Genomic DNA, 7,862 nt, shown 5'->3' with positions numbered 1-7,862 from the left:
TACCACATGTTGAAGTTATAGTGGATAATGAAAACTCTTATGGATCATTGCTGAAGAGTACTACACAGTACATTAAGTCTACCCTTCCTTCATAGTGCATTGTGTCTCAGCCAGCAAGTCATCAACCCCTGCCCATTATAATTCTCCATTGCGGCATCCTCTTGTTCTTCTTGGAATCCTCTGCACATGGAACAACTCTACTCCATAGTGAGACCTTCCCTATGTCACTGTGAGGCCAAAATATGCATTCGTGGTCTTCTTCTCCCTTGAACTTTGTGCGTTGTGCAGCTTCAGTTAGCAAGCTCATCACATTGTATCTTACACTTTCCCATTGTGCTAGACCCTGAACATCCCCTCCTTAGAGTGCACGGAACAATTCTAGTGGACAGTGGTGCCTTCCTCAGTCACTATTGAGCCCAACTGCACAATCCTCAACAAGCCCTTCCTCCTCATCTCATACATAATCCTATCACATTCAACTTCTTCAATGAGAAAATTAGGGATAAAATAGATGATTCAACATGTATCTTTCCTTTCCATGAGTGAAATTCATTAGAAGGTGTACGACCTCAACATGGCAAGGTGACGCTCAAGGAATATTTCAAGGAGAAGGAACAAAGAGGCACAAAGAAGAGCCATCATGAATACATGAAGAGATCCTAGACCATGAAAGAATGAAGACATTTCATGATGACCTAGAAGGTCCCAATATTGATCCAAGGCCATTTGGAAGATGAAGATGAGGAACAAATCATATCTACCATCAAGAATGCAAGATATAACAGCAAGAATAATAGCTTGGCATTGCAAAATCATGATGAAGTTCCATGCCATCAATGCCAAGCTATGGCTTGTACAAGTGTCATCACAATGTCACATGTGTCAATGTGTTTTTCCATGTGATGTGGGATGTAACTATGTATTATGAAAAGGAAAATAACAAAATGTAAATGTGTGGAAGTCCAAGAGTCACATGTGGACCAAAGAGTCAATAGAAGCTCAAAGGTCACTTAGGAGTCCAAGAGTTGTGAGGTCAAATCAAGAGTCACAAGGGACATGAAAGGTCATTCCTCTTGTTATAAAAGAAACCTAATAACTCAAGCAAAGGACTTTTTATGGAGGCTTGGGCTTTGGAGAGCTAGCATTAGCTTCTCTAGCTTAGTATAAGAGAGAAGATATTTCTTTGGAGAAGCAAAAGTGGTTAAATGTTCCACTAGTGGAGCTAGTTGATCCAAGTGGATATTGGTGGCCACCTGCCTATTCCACCTAGACCTCCATTCTATTTCATCTGTTTCCTTGATTATAGCATCATTTATTATTTTTAGCAGTTTTTTGGGTCCTTAACTTCCAAAACTGTTTTGACGCTCTAAACAACATTTTTTGAGGTTTGCAGTAGGCCCATGACCATGGGTAGGGATTATTGTAAAACCTATAGTACTCGAAGAGATATTTCCAACGAGGTATCGTACACACCAAATGGAGATCACATGACCAAGTTACGATCCCAGGAAGTTGGCTGCCCAACTAACCCCAACGAGTCCCAAGAAATCTTGGTGTTCCATCTCCTAGGGTTAGGGTTTTGGTTGTTTATAGTTTTCCCTTGTTGTTCAATAATAAAAAAGGGCCTTGAGCCTCATTATAACATAGTTTAGAGGCATGTACCCGCCACATCTCTTCTAAGAGATAAGCTACCATTGCCCGATTCCATTTTGCATGTAAGAATATTTTAGTTCTTTGATATTAATGAAATGAAGTTTTATTTCTATCATATCTATGTGTTTATGTTTGTACCTATATTTTGTTTCTTTCTTGTATAAGTTTGTATCAGTGGTGTCATAGCGATCTCCGCTTTCTCTATTTTTCTTTGCATGTCCCCAATGAGGTCAAGGTATAAGGAGTTATGGTTCGAACTGGTTGAACCTTTCCAAGAACAACCTCATAGACCCCGATGGCCTCCCATGGAAAAGGAAAAGAAAGACGAGGGAGCAAGAGATCCTTTCAAAATATTGCTCAAAGAAGCCCTCGAGCGACAGAGGAACGTGTTGATGGATAACTTTACCCAGATCCTTCAGTGACTACCCACAGGCGACGCGTCTTCGTCCAACAGCAACTCCGGAAGCGCCACTCCCTTTAAGGTACAAGTCAATTTTGACACACCCATATTTAAAGGCTAGATAGACACAAATTCCGTAGATAGATGGTTAAATCTGTTGGAAGGATATTTTTTGGTTCATGACTTTTCCAATTGGAAAAAAATTACTTTTTCACCTTTGACAGATGCCCCGCATGTCAAGGAAGGTGGAAAACCTACTGTGAACAAAAGGACGAGAGAGAACCCTCATTGTTTTCAACTACACCCACTTGGAATTCTTTCTAAGACATTATCAAGGTTCTATGAGTTATGAGGTTCTATTTATAATATAGGGTGGGGTGACCCTTGACAATCCCCTTTATGACTCTTGGACTACCCTCATGACTCTTCAACTTCATTACATAACTCTTTACATTACATATGACTGTTTGCATTCCACTAATGACACTTGGAATTTCACTTTACATCATGTTTACAAAAATGATACATTTTCCACATATACCCATGTGGGACAAAAATAGGCTTGAGCCATCCAGACAAGACAACATTAAGACTTGGATGGCTATAGAAAGACCAGCTCATCAATATCCTCTCTGTGATCCTCAGTGATGAACAGATGCTATGCTTGATAGACTCTTTGATGATGTCTTCTTGGAAACGAACTCTTGCCTCCATTGCTTCTGGGTATATTGATTTGGAACCTCTGTCCAACTCGTCCTGTAACATGTGCAACTTAGTCTTGAGCAAGGTTGAACCAGCGATGTCCATCCGCATGTTATTTGTGCTCACTTGCAAATCTGTGTTGGTGGCCATGAGCATCAACTAATCAAAGTATGCATCGAGCTCCAGTCTAATTTGGTTCTTCTCTTTGGCCTCAATGAGCGTACCAATTGACGGGGTGCCATACTTTCTCACCACAACATCCAAACTCTTGAACAATCGTGCGTATGAAACCTCAACACTGGTGATGAGGATCAGGAGTTCCTCATAGTTCTGGATCAGACTCCGGATACGTGCTTTGTCCAACTCTACCTGCGGCTTCATCATCTTATGCAAGTGAAGTGGGGATCCCTTATACCTCGTTGTCCATGTTCATACATGATTAATAGCAGCATGTAAATATGTGAGTGTTCGCACTATCTTGGTACCGTGTTGCTGATGACCGTGTGGATGGATAACTGCCTTGTGCATGGTGATGAACTTGTCATACGGTTTCCACGTGACTGTCTTAAGAGTCGATACTTCAACAAGTATTGCTAACTTCATCTATGCCCTGACATATCCTGTTGATTGTTCCTCTCTCTGCCTTGCTGCTTGCAACTCCTTAGCCATGCGCTCGCTTTCGGCTATCAAGAATTTCACACTCAAGCTTGTGGCTTTGACATAAGCCTTTATAGTATCGGCCAAGGCAGATGGATCTCTTTGTACATCTGACACAATCAACCGTTCTTCAAAGTGCGCAGGTGATGCATGCTCTTCTGGGATGTGCGCTCTACGTGCTTGTACAACTCTGTGTTGTGACTCATTAAAGGCTATGTTGTACACATTTGTTCCCAGATTTTCCTCAAGGAGAACGGTATCCCCTTGTTCACTTGGGACTTGCTCTGCTGTTGGAGTTGGTGAAGCTTATGCGGTGACCTCGATTACTTTTGACATGAGATCGGTGTCCTAATCCTGTTCTGGATGCTCCATCTCCATGTATGTCTGTTCTACTATCGTTCATCCTGTGTAGCAAGTTCCTATTCTTGCAACTGCTCACCCTGCTCCTTATTTGCTACTGGTTCAGAGTCTTCAAACTATATCGACGCAGTTTGCATTGTTTGTGCGCCTTGCACTTCCTCCTGTTTGTGAAGGCTCTCGTGACCTACCACATACCATTGAAATTGGCTCAACAAAGAGAATCCAACAAGGGTGACCTTGACTTGAAAAATAATGATTTTCCATGTCATATTGGTCGACAAAGGGTGAAGCATCTCTGGTGCTACTTGGGTTGACATCAATGACAACAACTTATCAACAATAGTAAACATAAACAATAACTTGATAAAATGTTTCAATAGTTTTTTTGAACTAGAAAACAACCTTTGCATCAAATACTTTGCAATCAGAATCAAAGGAATATATGAGAGAGGGGATGCACAATATTGTATTCTTATACCATAAAATATCGTAGTTCAAAAAATACCACAGGTTTACAAAAGATGTAGATTGACGCCAAAAAGTATGATACATGAGATCATTATGTCAACTAGCACATATGCAGTTGGTTCTATGATAACAATAGTCATAGGTTGCTAGCAAAATAATAAGTTTCTTGAAGAAACAACAAACCATATTGCAATTGTAAGTTTGATATTACAATAAAAAAAATTGCTTGTTTTCTTCCATGGGTTAAAAAGGTAGTTGTCCTTATATGTTTTTTATTCACCAACATGCATGCACTCTCTACAATCCTGTTACAGCCCAACTTACTGAGATATACAGAGAACATTTTCTAAAAATACAATACGAGCTACAATAAAAAACCACACCAATGTAATTTTTTAATAGCATTGTAAGAACCGATCCAAGTGGAGTCCACATTTAATGATGGCTTTGCCAAAACACATTTACTCTCATTTTTCTAATAAGCATTTTGCCAAAAAAAAAAAAAACTTTTAACTAGAATTTGTTTCATGTTTCCCTGCAAAATTTATATCTTTTTTCCAAAGATATTTTGGCTTCTAAATATCATTTACTTGTTAAACAAATATAAGATACATTAAGGTCAAAATGTTTTTCTCTACCATTTTAAAAAATCTGCAGCAATTGCAAACAACCTATGCTTCTGCTTTCATCTAAATATGCAATTTGTAACGAAAATACAACTTGCAGCCATGACCATAATGTTGAATGCATATTGGACACTAATGATGGAAAAATAGAATGCAAATTGTAAATACCACAATGGACATAATATGGTCCAATGATTACTTATGCAACAATCTTCCACTTCTTCTACTTACGCAACAATCTTCCACTTACCTAAGCTTTATGTCAAAATAATTTTTACTCTAACAATTGACAACATTATCGATGATATTAACCCATTGTAGTCAACATTGACCTCCAATAACAATAATTGATGTAAGCACTTTATTTTAAATATGCTTATTAGTCAATAATAATAATATATGGTGGACATCCCAAGAAAGGAGCGCCCTTGCCGATGAACGCCTCGCCTGCTAGCAACGCATCAACCCTAACCCCTGCTCTCCTCGGCCCTTCTGAGCTCACGCCGCTGGGCTCCATCTGAACGTCTTCTATGGATATGACTGCAGGAGGGGCGGGATCCTCCCCCCCTCCTCACCCAGCCTCGGTTTCTGACAATGATCAGTCTGAAAAACCTCTGACCCCTCCTGGCAGCCTCACTGACAATGATCAGGGAGCAAAATTGACAAATGACGAAGCGGATCCCTCAGTACCAGGTGAGACGGACGACAAAGAGAAAGATGGGCACAAAAAAGCTCGCTCGTCTCAGCCAAAGGTAACCTTAGCTACCTGCATCCCAAAAGCTACAGAACGAATCAAGGTTGACCTTCCCAGTCATCGAATTAACAGCGAGATCCAGTTCATGCAGGATCATGCGCTCATCGGCAAGTTTCTTGGATTCTGGTCAACTGAAAAGGCGCTGCAGGGGTGGATAGCTTCGAAATGGAAGCCTAAATGCCAAGTCACTCTACAGCTTGGACCCAAAGGGTTCTTCACAGCCATTTTCCATTGTGTGGAGGACAAATCGCACATATTTGAAGGAGGTCTATATTTCTTCAACTCCTCAGGACTATTTCTCCGAGACTGGAAACCCAGGTTCAACCCTGATAAAGAAGACTTCAGTTGTGCTCCAGTCTAGATACGCATGTATTCCCTCCCTGTGGAATACTGGAGAGAAGAAACACTTGCATATATTGGCAACAAACTGGGGGTTTTCATTAAATTTGCTGAGGAAACCAAAACCCGTAGATACACCTCCTATGCCCGAATCTGCGTCCAGATGCACTTGACCAAAGCTCTTGCCGATTCGGTAAGTCTCTTTCACGATGATTTTGAATGGAATCAACCTTTAGATATGAGCACATCCCCTTTCGTTGTCGCAAATGCCATGAACATGGCGATCTCTTCCGCGATTGCCCTTTGAACTCTCAGTCCAAACCATCAACCAATGAATCGACTAAAGACTCTGAAGGATTCATCAAAGTCCCGAACCACCGTAGGCATGCCAAAAAAAACCCTGTAGCTTCAGATAGTACCTTCAAATCTGACACTCAGAACAGATTTATTTTGCTTGCATCTCCTGATCCTCCGGAAAAACCCAGTTCTGAACCTCAGGAGAACCCCTCCCTGGCCTCTTCCTCCCACGCTCCCTCCAGCCCTCGGCAGCCTTCCATACCTGTTCTTCAACGTATTCTAACCGATCCCCCCTCAGATAAAATCCCTGTTTCGGATGCTGGCCCTCTCCCCTCTTCCCAAGGGAAATCTGTTACAGAGCACTCTCAGCAGCCCTTGGCAATGGAGTTAGATGCAGCTCTCGCTCTTAGTCTACAGGACCTTGCAGAAGCAGAAGATCAGAGTTCCCCCTCCATCATGGAAGAAGATCCGGTGCATGTTAGTCTGGATGGTCTTGATATCTTCAAACTAGAAACAACATGCAAGCAGAAAGAATACAACTCAATACCCCCTTGGCAAATTGACAGACTTGAAGGAGTCCTGATGAAAGCACAGCGCAACAAAAGTCTTGGTATACAAGCTGGTAGTCCTTGGGATGGCAAAAAAATTCTCAAAGAGACAAAGAAAAGAGGGCGCAAGACAGATCTACAAAGGACAATCATAGTAGGAGAAATACTTATGGAATCTGGTCGGTTCCCTAAGTTGACAAAGTTTTACAAGCCCAAACCACATTGTCCATCATGAAGCTTATCTCATGGAATGTGAGAGGGCTCAATAGCCCCTCAAAACATAGAATGATAAAAAACTTGATTCAGCAAGAAAAGCCTTCACTAGTCTTTCTTCAAGAAACAAAAAGCACTAGTACTGCTATAGAAAAAATTAGCAACAAGATCTGGTCAGGCAGCTGCTCTATCTCAGTAGACGCCTCTGGAGCTTCAGGAGGGCTAACCATCCTATGGAATCCACAGGTTCTCACTCTATACGACTTCCATGCATCCCATCACCTCATTCAAGCATCCTTCCACCTCATAGGCACCAACATTCATGGGCACCTCTCAAATGTGTATTTCCCGCAGACTCTTCAGCAAAAAATAGAACTACTGGATACTCTCTCTTTTCTCAATGCAAACAGACAATACCCTCTCTGGATTGGTGGGGGGGATTTCAATATCATCAAGACAATGGAGGAAAAAAAAGGAGGTAGAATCAGGCTAGATAATGATAGCCTCAGTCTCAAAGATTTCATTCTAAATAATCAATTAATGGATATTCAAACCTCCAACGGAGTCTTCACTTGGACCAACAAGCGCAGAGGCACTCAACACATCGCCTCAAGGCTAGACAGGTTCCTAATTTCGGACAATGCTATTCATTTGGGGGGGGACTTTCACGCCTCCATATTGACCCAGGGAGGTTCTGATCATTGGCCAATAATGCTACAATGGTCTCGGCCCGGAACAAAAAGCAATAGACCATTCTGATTTGAAGCCTTTTGGATCTCAAATCCCATTTTTAGAACAGTGGTTAGTGATGCATGGCGATCTTTCATCCCTCAGGAAGGAGCCAA

Source organism: Pinus tabuliformis, chromosome 5_1 (genome assembly GCF_031772625.1).
Source record: "Pinus tabuliformis cultivar Carrire ecotype Pingquan chromosome 5_1, CPIR1, whole genome shotgun sequence".
Classification (NCBI taxonomy): domain Eukaryota; kingdom Viridiplantae; phylum Streptophyta; class Pinopsida; order Pinales; family Pinaceae; genus Pinus; species Pinus tabuliformis.
This window is presented reverse-complemented; position numbering follows the sequence as displayed.